Consider the following 13952-nt stretch of genomic DNA (forward strand, 5'->3'; position numbering starts at 1 on the left):
GAAAAACAGGCAGTTTGAGGAAAAACAGGTTAAGCACTATAAGAAGGTCTCTGATTCAGGTTCTAGAGTTCTGTTTCCCTGTTACTTCAGGAGTGCAGTGTATGGTACGCTTTAGAGATTTCTTCTCATGTGTTTATGATACCCACCCTATGTATCCCCGAATATTTATGGAAAGTTGTAAATTATTACTTTTAAGTCAGAAGAATAAATTATTTGCATATGTAAGTCTTAGCCCTTTCTGAAAGGCTTTCTTGAAGTCTAATTTAATCTACGAAGTCCTTACTGAACCTTTCTAATCACCCAGTCTTCTGAACTCTCATTTACTGACTAGAGGACTTATTTGGTACCCTGGAAATGATCAGTTATTAATGATGTGGGTTAGGGGTGAAGTCACTTGCCCTGTCTGAAAGTCCCTCTAGGACTCTCAGACACAGCAGGTATATTTCAGTTCAGTGCCCATAATTGGCACGTAATTTTTTTATTGTTGTTCATCTTTTTTCTTACACTTTACTAATCTCTCTGGACTGACAGCAAAGCTTTATATTCCTAGCTTCTAACATGCACACACAGCAGGTGCTCAGAAATGTTGGCTAATAACAATTATTTGAATAAATAAATGTGCCAACAGGATTTCTTGAGAGACAAAGCAGTGCCAAATAAACCAAAGCAAGGTGTCTTGCAAATTGGAAGTGTATGGAAAATTACACAGTAATGTCAGCATTGCTTCTCTAAACTTGATTATTTTAACAAGTTCTGTCTTTGACTCATTTGCCTTGAGCTACTTCTGGTTTTGTACCTTTCTAATCAGTTATATTTGAAATAGCAGCTATTTAAAAATACTCTTTTGCATTCTAGTGTGAACAATTTGGGGATTTAATTTTTCCCTATATGTTTATTCAGTTTGCTGAAGTCAGCAGAGACCATGGTAAATTTAGTATTATTACAGACTTGTTTCTAGGGGTGTCAGTGAAGATAATGGGTTAGCTTTAAGTTTGAAGGTCTGCTGATGATAAAATGCTTTTTCTTTAAATTATTATGTTAAGAGATCATGATGACCTGGCCTATCTGAAAAAGAGTGGCAGAAGTTTGTGGAGATGTTTTGGGCCCATGTAGTTTCAAAATAAAATTGGTTAACTTTTCCTAACCAGCATCTACCCTAATCAGGCAACTTAACAAAGGTGTTGCTGTATATGCTTTTGTCTGCCTTATTACAACCCTAGTTTCCAAGTAGAATGGTATTCTAGTTCTCAGTGTTCTCTTCTTACTACCCTAACTAGTGATTTAAAAATAAATCAGACACCAAGGGGGCAAAGTGGTGGGGTGGTGGTGGTGGTGGTGGTGGTGTGATGAATTGGGCAATTGGGATTGACATGTATACACTGATGTGTACAAAATGGATAACTAATAAGAACCTGCAGTATAAAAAAATAAAATTAAATTCAAAAATTAAAAAAAATAAAAATAAGATCATTTATTCCTTGCTTAAAGCTCTCCAGTTCATCACAATAAGCAGAAGTCTATGCTCCTTATCAAGACTCACAACACCCTACACATTCTGGCCTCTGCCTGCCTTTCTGACATCAGCCTACTACTCACTCATGCTCATTCCAATCACACTCATCTTTTTGCTGTTTCTTAAGCATGCCAATTTTGTGTTTTTATTGATTCAAATTTTTATTGAATCAAATTTTGTTGATTAATGTTTAGTCACTGTTACACTGTTCGTAGTAGAAACTACCTTAGTAGTAGGAAGTCTGCTTTTAGGCTAAACCATGAAGGTATTTCGACTGAGATTATTTTGCGTCTTTGTTCAAAATTTAGGTCTCACATATTTTCTCCATAATATTAATAGCAAGGCTTTATGTCTATGTATGTATAAGATGCAGTAGTACCTAAAACAGGAACTACTTTGTTTGGGAACCTGTCAATAATAGTCCCTATTTACTTCCTCTGTCCACTTGGGGTGCAAATATTGATTAAGTCCATCTGGATGGTGTATTTTTTTCTTAGCAATACCTGAATGGTTTCTTTAAGTACTTTCTAATGTTGGATGAGCAATATTGGCATTTTTAGTGAGACAGTGCTTTGTTGTGCTGACATAATATTGCAGGATATTTAGCATCTTTAGCCCATGCCTGCTAAATGCCAGTAGATTCCCCTAATCATGAAGACAATCAACTGCCCTCATGTATTGCCAGATAGGCTTTGGTGAGATACTGTCCCTAGTTGAGAACTACTCAAGATTTCATCAAGAAAATAAAAGGAGTAGTTGAAAACAGAATGAAACAGTACACACACACACACACACACACACACACACACACACCCCAACATCAACACTGCAGTGCTCTAATGTTTTAGATTCTTTCTTCCTTGGTTATGCTGATTTTGTTGTTATCTACAGATTTCCTTCTGTGTCCTATCAGCATCCTTGCCAGACAGTTTCCACTGGTCACTTTTTTATTCTTTTTTTAAAGAATTATTTATTTATTCATTTGGCTGCGCCGGGTATTAGTTGCGTCATTGGGATCTAGTTCCCTGACCAGGGATCGAACCCAGGCCCCCTGTGTTGGGATTGCGGAGTCTTAACCACTGGACCACCAGGGACGTCTCGGTCACTTTCTTATAACAGCACCGATATGCAAATTGAGGTGAGATTTCTGCTTTTATTTCTGCCACTTAGTCTTTAAGCTGTGGAGAGGTGCTGTGATGTAGTATATGGAATATTAGCTTTTTCCCTTGCTAGTTTTATGGATTTGAGTAGTTAATCTCTCTGAAACTTACTTTCCTTTTATAAAATATGCTGTGTGAGGATTAAATGAAATGTTTCTAAAGTGACCAAAAAGTTACCAGAGCTCAGTTCTTATCAATTCCCTCTTATTTGTAGATCTATTCCCCTGGTTACTGATTAAGAGTTAGGGTCTTTGGGGTTAGGCCAGTTGGTTAGAATTCTGGCCCTGCTGCTTACTAACTGTATGACAATAGACAAGTTAGTAAGCTTTTCTAAGACTCAGCTTATCCATCTATAAAATGGGGTATAATAGTACCTACTTCATATGTATATTATGAGGATTAAATGAGTTAATTTCCAGAATTAGTGGCTAGCATATAGTAAGCTCTCATTAAATATTAACTATTGTTACTATTTGCTGTTAATCAAATCCATGAAATATATGGGGTCTTCAGGATGTGGCTTCTCTCCATTGTGAATATGCTCTTCTGCAGACAAACTTGGTAAATAGAAAATGTCTGTGGAACTCCTTGGATACAGAGGCATTTTAGGCTTCCTAGGCTTTGGGTTGGGAGCTGACTGGAAAACACTCCCCTGGTACTCAAAAGCTGTCCCTTTGTTGCCTTGATGGGATTTTACTATTTATTTCATACCTACTGGTGGTTACGTTTGTGTTTAAAATATATTCTCCATTCAGTTATTGTCACATCATTGATTCATCATATTAGGTCCAAAGGGTTTTGAAAATGTGATTGAGCGGGTCTAGATATGGATGAATAGCTCCAAGAAATCATTCAGCTGGAATGAACTCTGTGGCCACCCCAAGAAAACCCAGCAAACAAAGACTCTTAATTCCTTTTGAATTCTAATTACAGCAGCTACTCTATAACTCTGCACTGCTTTTTCTATAAATTGCAGCAAAGGAAATGACAGCATTAGAAGATTTGCTAAGAGGGAATTATAATAACTGAGACTGTAGGCTCAGAGGAATGTATTACTCTTGATAGATTGTTATGGGATACTTAATTGCAGAGCTTGCAGGACAGAAGGAAATACTTTTGTATTACCCCTGAGAGATGGCACTGTACACAGTGTTGAACATGGTACCAAGATTTTTACCTTACCTCCTTGGCTTCAGTAAGGTCCACTGTTTGAAGAGGATAAACATTATTCTTACAACCCCTACTTAGAACTAATTTGCTTACACTCATGGATGAAGGAACTCTGTTTTCCCAGATAGCTTCAAAAAATCATGTTTGTTTCTTTTTAAAGTTTGTCTTTGACTTATAAGTCAAGAGTCATATAATTGGTTTTCATTAGTTTATATTGTATACTGTAACTGGAAATGTCAACTCAGGGTTTACTAGTATTAAGTAATGTAGAGGCAGGGATTAATTTCTGGGATACAGTGAATATAATGATCTCCTCCACTCCTTTGACCTGAAGCTGCTTTTTGATTTCTGATGTGTTTGCCAACCATCTTAATGAACTGTTATTTCTTAGCTATAACTCAGATTTAGATGTTTTGTCCAGATCACTGACCAGGACAATGACTGCCATGTTTACATGTATAGTTCCCTCTTCTAAAAGAGATGATCATTTCTTTAGCAGTACTAGAGAGATGAGCAGCTTCTTCTGTGCCAAGCATCTGCTAGCTGTAAGTTCTGCCTGTGAACATCTCTGATAGCAACGTGAACCACAGCTCTTCTGAAGCAGTGCCACATTCCATCTCCCCTGACATTGCCCCGCCCAAGCTGTCTGAATGCTTCTGCAGGCTTTTATATAGTTCCTCTTTTGGCATTAAGTGTCTAGTGTTATCAGATCCAAAATTTAGTCTTTCAATTCGGAAGAACCTAAGCTTACACTATTCTTCACTGAAACAGAGATCACTGGTAGCCGATGATACTCAAGAGACAAAGAGTAGGTACTTGTCTGAGTGGTGGAGGGCAAAATTTCACAAGTCAATTGTTACTGAAAAGTGGTTTCAGAGAAGAATGAAGAAGTGGCTTCTGCTTATTTTATAACTGTTAGAAGTGAGTCATTGGTAGGCCCTGAAGGAAGGCACTTCTGGTATCCATCAGAGAAGGCATGATAGGCTGACATCAAGATTTTGCAGTGACTGATTTATGTCAGGAAGTTCATACAACACAGACTTCCTCATTAGCAATTGAACCAAGCCAAGTGAGTGGAGACATTTTATTGGAGCTTCACAATTAAAAAAGGCCAACCCAGAGTTAATCAGTATTTCCCATCAGTAATAGGACATTCATCACTGAGACTGTTACATTAGGGCCAACTAAGCTAACAGGATGACATACGCTGCACTTTCCAGAGCTATTCAGCTGCTGCTGAGTCTAAACACTCTGGTGTCAGTATCTTACAGACATGAATGGGCAAGCTGCAGAAGGTCATTTTTGACATGGTTCCTGGCACCATCTAGAGCCCGTTGCCGATGTAACCTTGATTTCCACTGATGAACCTCAGTAGTCTGTGGGAGTCAATCGCACACACACGAGCCTATGGTCAGGAAGCAGAGGAACCACACCCACAGGCACTGAAAGATTCAAATTTAACATTTCTGGGCTTCCAGGAGCAGGCTAAGAATACCTGGATGGGACAAATTTATAGTTTTGAAAAGTTGTGAAATTATCTTTTTATGTAGTACTTTATCCATGGTAATGGACTGATTAAAAACATTGGCTTTGGAGATGTCATCAGTTGGCCCATCTCTGCCACTTACTAACTCAGTGAATTTGTGCAAATTATCTAACTTCTTCAAACTTGAGTTTTCTCATCTGTAATGAGAAAATCACCAATCTTTTGTAGGACTCCTACTGTAGATTAAATGAAGTGACACATAAAATGCTCAGTGTGGTCAGTGTCTGTAACTCTCATAGATATGAGACTAGCTGATCAGATAATATTTAAGTGCTGCACAAGGAAATTTAAAGTGAGGATTATCTTGCCTCACAGGAGGGTGAAAAAATATTTCTCATGGGAAAAAAATATTTTCTTAGAAAACATGGTTTCATGATACATAGGCTAGGACTGATTGATTGATTTATATTTAATAAACACTTAAATAGTGACTAATATGTGTCAGGAACTATTCCACACATTAACAAATGTAAATCCATTTACTCCTTAAAATAATCCTGTGAGGGAGACACTATTATTATCCCCTGTTACAGGTGAGGAAACTGAGGCATGGTTAAGTAATTTATCTCAGGTCACATAAGTGAGTGGTAGAATCAGGTTATGAACCCAGGAAGTCTGACAAAGACTGACTCTTAATCATTGCCCACATGATTTCATGTGGAAAATGTCCACAGTATCAAACTGCATTTTAATTATCTTTGAAATAAGGTGCTCTAGTGTTGCTTAGGAAGCCTAACTATGATGAGTCACTGAAGAGTTGTTGGTGTTTATATACTTCCCTCTAGGCCCTAGTTTGGTGAATGAATGAATACGAGTATTCACCTAATTTGTTAATTGATTTTGACTTAGATTTAATAGGTATATACAAAAAATGTTTTTTAAAAATTAAGGGATGTTTGACTGAGGCTCAGAAGAGCACTTACTGATGGGCACAGACATCATATATCAAACAACATCATAGACTGTGATGTGTTGGCAAATCTCAACTATCATGAAATCACTGAAGTCCATATAATATATAAAATTCAGAAAGGAAGAAAAGAAAGTCAAAAGAACCTTTTGAAAATCTTTGCTTAGAAGTGAAAAACTTAAACTAGTCATTGCAAAAGTATAGAGAAGTTATTAACAATTTAGTATGTGCAATTCATAAGGAAATAGTAATTCCTATGTATAGACTAGGGGCTCATTATGATTAAGCACTGGTAACCATGGAGACAGACAGCATGAAATTTATAAAATTAAAAACATAACAGATAGAAAATGCAGGTAGCATAGGAGAGTGAATCATGCCCCAACTGGTCTTAGCATGATTTCTCTTAAGTCTAAAGACTTAAAAAATTTCTATCTGGCCATTTTCTGAGTAAAATCACTCATTTTTCAGATCCTGAATTTCTTCTTTGGATATCTTAACTTGTTCTTTGAAAATGCTTTTTATCTAGAGTCAATTTTGACATGATAGAATGTGTTGGGGTAGAGTTTTTATAGGTAAGAAATATCTTGGATGTGGTAACGTTTAGATTGATCTTGGGAACTTATATGAGTACCTGAACCTTTTATGTAGATATTTACTGTGAATTTTCAGTTGACATGGACATGTTGTAAGTGATTGGTCACTTTAGTTTTTAAATCTGTTTCTTTTGCTAAATCATATAGATGGTCCAGGTAGAGAACTTTATGGTATAACACCAGTTTCTGTCATGGAATGATTTCTTCATCCATGAAATGGTGAGCTAGAGAGCAACAATAAAGTTTCTTTGCTCTTGCCTGTAATATTTTGATGGTTTATAAATCTATTCCCTGACAACAGGTTACTTGCCTGTAGATATTCTAAAAGTGGTATTGTTTGAATTTAAAATCTTCATGAATAAAAAATTATGACAAAAAGATCTTACTTTCTGGAAGAGTGATTTTACTTAAGGTTGCCAGATTTTCTATTCAAAGGAAAATTCTTTATTTAAAAAATGGAGTAGATTATGTTTTAAAAACTGATTGCAGCTGGTTCAGTTGAGGAAAAAGTCCCAAACAATGCTCATCACAGTTTCATTTGATTGTGATTTGGACCCACTTTAATGCATTTTAAGCTCTCATTTGTCAAGAGAGTCAAAATAAGTCACTGAACTCAATCTGACAGTCAAAGTGAAGCACTGCTTTTGTGAGCATGCCTATCAACACGACTGCGTATTAAAGTGAATGTGGTGTGCTGCATAAGAGTGGAGACATAACCCTTTCATCTGCTCTGCTTAGTAAGAATACTCAACATACCTTTTGGTCACCAGGCTTTTAAAGGGACCTCAAGAGACAACAGAGAGCCCAGGGATGAGTGACAGAGTTAATTCAAGTGATCCAAAAATTGGTCCTGGAAGAGGGTTCTAAAAAATGTATTATGTGGTTCACTTGCATCCCAATTACATGGGGAGTTTATTTAAAAATGCAGATTTCTAAAACAAGTTCTCTAGGTAGTTCTTAGGTTCATCAGCTCTTAGAACCTTTGTCGTTGGGGAGAATAAGTTATTGGGCCTGATTATTTGGGAAGAGGAAACATAGAGGCAACTGAACAACGATCTTTAACTTAATAATAAGTTTATTAAGACCCAACTTGAATTATCCATCTTGCTCTCATGGACCCCTTTTCAGCTGCTGATGAAGCAGGAAATACAAATATTTCTTGCTATTTGTTCATGTTTCAAGTGGCATTTTTTCTCATTATTTCTTATAGACTTATCTTTCTCTCTCTAAAACTTACTTTTTAAAAATATATCTTTTGTTAATATATCTTATGTTATCTGATAAGGAAATAATAGAAGAAAGAAAACAAAAATATTTGTTTAATATATATATATGTACACACAAATATATTCATAATAAAAGAAGTAGAATACAAAAAAAGAAACTTTTTTAAAAAATTTAATTTTATTTTTTAAACAGCAGGTTCTTATTAGTTATCCATTTTATACATGTTAGTGTATATATGTCAATCCCAATCTCCCAAACTCTAAAACTTACTTTTTAAAAAAATGTATAAAACATTCTGATGATTTCCATCTTTAGAATTGTAGAAACATCTCACTCCTCAGAGAAAACAAAGCCTTTCCTAGCAGTAAAAGGAACTCAGTCACAAAATGGACAGTATCGGCAGCTTTAAAACATAATAACGCAGTTGTGATTTCCACATGGTTACTTCTTACAACAATCTTCTGTTAAAGATTAGGACAAAGCATTAAATGCAACTCGCGGAAGGTGATCAGAAAGGTATTATGTGGTTGGTTCCTAACATGTAGCTTTCTGGTGATTCAACATTAACCAAGGATTGAATTTTTAAAGCCTTGGACCTACCTTCCCTAAACATTTCTTCTCTCAATAGGTGTTTGGAAGGGAAATGGATAACCTGGAGTGCTGGTATTCTAAGTTGTTGGCTGAAGGCCCATCCATATGCTTTGGAACTGCGACCAGCAGGTAGCAAGATAGTTCTGAAAATTGAGTAGCTCTAACAAGTGTTCTTGCCCACACAGTTACATCTGGATAAAGTGGGGCTTGGGCCCAGGTCTTACCTCTTTCAATTATCTCTCACTAATTTCTCATACTGTTCCAAGTATTATAATATCCTTGTAGTAGCATTACATAAATATTTATTGAGTAAATGAATAACTTGTCAACTGAAAAAAATGCACAACGTGAGAATTGTGAGTTAAGTTTTATTTGGGGCAAAATGAGGACTATAGACTGGGAGACAGCCTCTCAGATAGCTCTGAGGAATTGCTCCAAAGAGGTAGAGGAGGAGAGGTCAATATATATATGGTTTTGCGAGGGGGGGTACGTGCAATTAGGCACACATTTTGGCAGAAGGTGGCTGCTAGTCATGAAGAGCAGATGTCTCTGTTAGTGATTTTAGTGCTTCTCTGGATATGAGAAGATACAAGAAATTGGTTTCATAAAATCTTCTCCTGAAAATATCTATCTATCTGAAGGCCTGTTGTGCCAGTTTTTCCCAGAGCACAGAGTGCTTCGTTCCTGATCTCCACCCTGAACTCCTTTCAGGGCATGTTGAGGGTCAGTGACTGCAGTGGCTAGTGACTTCATCCTTGTAGAGGCAGATGGTGAGCAGCAGTCTTTAGTTGACACACTAAGACTAAAGTTTTAGTCAACATAAAGCTCACTTTGAACCAATATGTGTGACATAGCCATGGAAACAGTGAATGTAATCGTGGGCTGCAGGAATAGATGTATAGTATCTCGAATGGAGAGGGGAAGTTCTGCTTTGCTCTTTCCACTTTGGGCCAAGTCTAACAATATAGTGTTCTTTTATGGGTTCCCCACTTTCAGAGAAACATTAACAAACTGGATATTAACCAGGACTGTGCTATGATAACACTAGAATCGTTAGTTGAAAAACATAGTTGAAAGACTATGGGATGTAAAGGAAAGGACTCATTGAGACTAACTAGTATTTTTGACAGCTCATCCCATAGGAGAGGCCCTAAACTAAAGGGAAGGAATTGGAGTTGTTCTGGATGGCCAGTGGGTGACAGAGATAGAGGCAAGTATTAGCTCAATATAAGGGAAAGCTTTCTAATGTTCTAAGAGAAATGACTACCTTGGTGAGCAGTGAATTCTTGATCAGTCAGTAGGCTGGCTTAATGAACACTTTACATGATGTAGAAAGGATTCAAACTTCAAAAGGATGATTAGTTTACATGTCCTTGAAGGTTCCATCTGAACTTGACATTCTCTCATTCTCTTATCTCCTCCTCTTACCACCCAAGTCTTATGCTAGTTGTCTGGTGCTCATTTTAAGAGTTTATTCAAGAGTCTCTGAGACACTGCTATTTATCTTTTCAAAGGCTTTATTCTTAGTATTTCTTTCTTTATTTCAAATAGGAAGGGAAAATGGACTTTTCTCTATTTCTGAAAAGAAAACTTTGTTAATGATTTCTTAATATTTATAAATACATAAGTTTATATGATATATTGTTAATATTCATATTTTATCACCAGTCTGTGTAACTGATACTGTTTCATAAACTATTGTGTAATACTAAAGTGAACAGATGAAAAGTGGGTTCTGTATATTTTATTCAGACCAGCGAAAGTTTATAATCTGAGGATCAAGATAAAAGCTTAATCAAGCTTTTCAATGTGATGTGTCCCGAAAATGGATTTGTTGTGGAATACCTACAAAATGCTTCCTGCCATTAGTCAGAATGATCTTAACAGAATTGTGGATATCAAGTCATTGTACTGTACATTTGTACATTTCTGGGTGATTAAATCTTGGGCCAAAGTAAGTTTTCATATTTCTTCTTATTCTAAATTTCAAATTGTGCTTTCCTGGGAAATGAACTATTTTGATTTAATTTCTGAATGAGTAAATCCGTGAAACATTGGACATCAAAGTACAGTTGACCCTTGGGCAACATGGATTTGAACTGCGTGGGTCCACTTATACGTAGATTTTTTTCCAGTAAATGTATTGGAAAGTTTTGTGGAGATTTGTGACAATTTGATAAAGCTCTCAGATGAACTGTGTAGCCCAGAAATATAGAAAAAAATTAAGAAAAAATATGTCATGAATGCATAAAATACATGTAGATACAAGCCTCTTTTATCATTTAATACCATAAAATGTACACAAATCTATTATAAAAAGTTAAAATTTATCAGAGCTTACACATACACTTACAGACTGTACATGGCACCGTCTGCAGTTGAGAGAAGTGTAAACAAATGTCAAGATGCAGTTTTAAATTATAAGCATATAGGGACTTCCCTGGTTGTTCTGTGGTTAAGACTCCGTGCTTCCACTGCAGGGGGCATGGGTTCGATCTCTGGTCAGGCAACTAAGATCCCGCATGCCGCGGCTAAAAAAATAATTATATCTGTATAGAATCTGTAGTACATTATTGTCCTAATGTAATAATTTCATAGCCACCTCTTGTTGCTATTGTGGTGAGCTTGTTTTGTAGCAAAAACTGTATTAGAAATCTTTGTGTTTTCTTAAAGTAACAGTGTTTCCTATACTGTATTATGAATGTGACCATAATACTGTATGCCATGAAAGTTTTATAACAATTCATTCATTAGCATATAGGCTAGGCTACTGTGAAGCACTCCTATAGATTATACTAGGCTACTCTAAAGCAATTATATTGCTGCTTCATTATTAATACATGAATCATTATACCTGTAAATAAAAATGAATTTCTCTTGCAATATTTATTTCTTTATTTATATGGTTGTACCAGGTCTTAATTGTGGCAGGCAGGCTCCTTAGTTGCAGCATGCGGGCTCCTTAGTTGTGGCATGCGAACTCTTAATTGCGGCATGCATGTGGGATCTAGTTCCCTGACCAGGGATCGAACCCAGGCCCCCTGCATTGCGAGCATGGAGTCTTAACCACTGTGCTACCAAGGAAGTCCCTATCTTTTTGTTTTTGATGTCTAGTGTTAGTATTATGTATAACATCTACAGTGTTTTATACCATATAATAGAGTATTGATGTAGGTACTGACAGACAATTCATCTTGTCAACAGTTGATGTAAACTTATGGCATCTATAAATACAGTATAGTACTGTAAATTTTCCTTATGGTTTTCTTACTGTTTTTTCTTTAGCTTACTTTATTGTAAGAATACAGTATATAATATGTATAACATACAAAATATGTGTAAATCAACTGTTTATGTTATTGCTAGGACTTCCAGTCAGCAGTAGGCCATTAGTAGTTAAGATTTTGGGGAGTCAGAAATTTTCAACTGCATATGAGTTGGTTCCCTTAACCCCTGTGTCATTCAAGGGTCAGTAGTATATTTGACTTTTGAGCATGTGAGTACCAAAATATGTGCAGTGTGCTGATCTGGAAACACATTGACCCTGCTTATCATACTGTCTAGGTGCTTAGCTACTCAGGGAAGCAAAGCCTGAAAAAACACCTAGGTTAAATTTTTGGTGTCTTCTTTTCTAAACAATTCTTTGGAATCAGTTGTTTAGGTTAGAGATTTTCTCCCTGGATTGCCAGAGAGTTTGGGAAGGAAATATTCAAATTCTTTTTTTTTTTTTTTTTTTTTTTTTGGGGTACGCGGGCCTCTCACTGTTGTGGCCTCTCCCGTTGTGGAGCACAGGCTCCAGACGCGCAGGCTCAGCGGCCATGGCTCATGGGCCCAGCCGCCCTGCGGCATGTGGGATCTTCCCGGACCGGGTCATGAACGCGTGTCCCCTGCATCGGCAGGTGGACTCTCAACCACTGCGCCATGAGGGAAGCCCTCAAATTCTTTTTAAAATTAATTTCCTCTTGAAAGTAAGAAATACAGATTTACTAATATTTATCACGTGGTTTAACACTGGTGCCCTAACACTGCCAACTTGTCAAATAATCATCTGTTCTAAAGAGTCTCCCAGCTATTCTAGGAAGAGTAAGAGTCAACCATAGTGCCCATATTTATTAGTTCACTTTCAACATATAATTGTTTACTGTAGTGTTTGTCTTTCTGGTTAAGTAGATGAGCATATCGTGCTATCTGGTTTTGATTAACTTCCAAAGATTCTTGCAAAAAAAACCATGGGTTAAATGTAATACTAACCACTCAAAGGACTGTAAAATGAATTTCATGATTTAATAAACACAGGCAATAATGTGCCTCATCTATTTGGATCTTTTTATCTTTGTTTAGCATTTTATTTTTAGCTTATGACAATCATAATTGAATTTAGAAGCATACATTTGAATCATAGCATCAATAAATGTTAAGCTAAGTTTGAGAGAAATGATGTATATTTGATTGCATTGGTCTTTATTTTAGAATTTTTATTAAGAATATTTTAGGGGCTTCCCTGGTGGTGCAGTGGTTGAGAGTCCGCCTGTCAATGCAGGGGACACGGGTTCGTGCCCCGGTCCGGGAAGATCCCACATGCCGCAGAGCGACTAGGCCCGTGAGCCATGGCTGCTGAGCCTGCGCGTCCGGAGCCTGTGCTCCGCAATGGGAGGGGCCACAACAGTGAGAGGCCTGCGTACCACAAAAAAAAAAAAGAAGAAGAATATTTTAGTATGAGGAAAAATTTTTGGACCACTAATTAATAAACTGAAGTTATGTAAAGTTTTAATTTCATTTTTGTTTTATTTTTATAATACTTCTATTATTGTGTTTTTGAAATGTATCTACTAGCACAGTAATGGATATAATTTATATATTATATATATGAATATTTAAAACACTTTTACTCATAAAAGTACATAGTTCAGTTGACCCTTGAATAACAGAGATTCAAACTGCACAAGTCCACTTATAAGCAGATTTCTTTCAATAAATATACAGTTGGCTCTCTACATATGCTGGTTCTGAATCTGCTGGTTCTGTACCCATGCATACAGAGGGCCCACTATGGGACTCAAGCATACTTGGATCATGGTATCCATGGTGGGTCCTGGAACCAATTCCCTGTGAATGCTGAGGGACAACTGTAGAAAAATCTAGAAAAACTAGTCTAGGTTTGATACACTGGGAGTGAAAGAGAAAGACACATATCATTTTATTTTTCCTGTAAAACATAAAAGAATGGATCTCTGCCTCC

This window comes from Lipotes vexillifer, unplaced genomic scaffold (genome assembly GCF_000442215.2).
Source record: "Lipotes vexillifer unplaced genomic scaffold, Lipotes_vexillifer_v1.1 scaffold597, whole genome shotgun sequence".
Classification (NCBI taxonomy): Eukaryota; Metazoa; Chordata; class Mammalia; order Artiodactyla; family Lipotidae; genus Lipotes; species Lipotes vexillifer.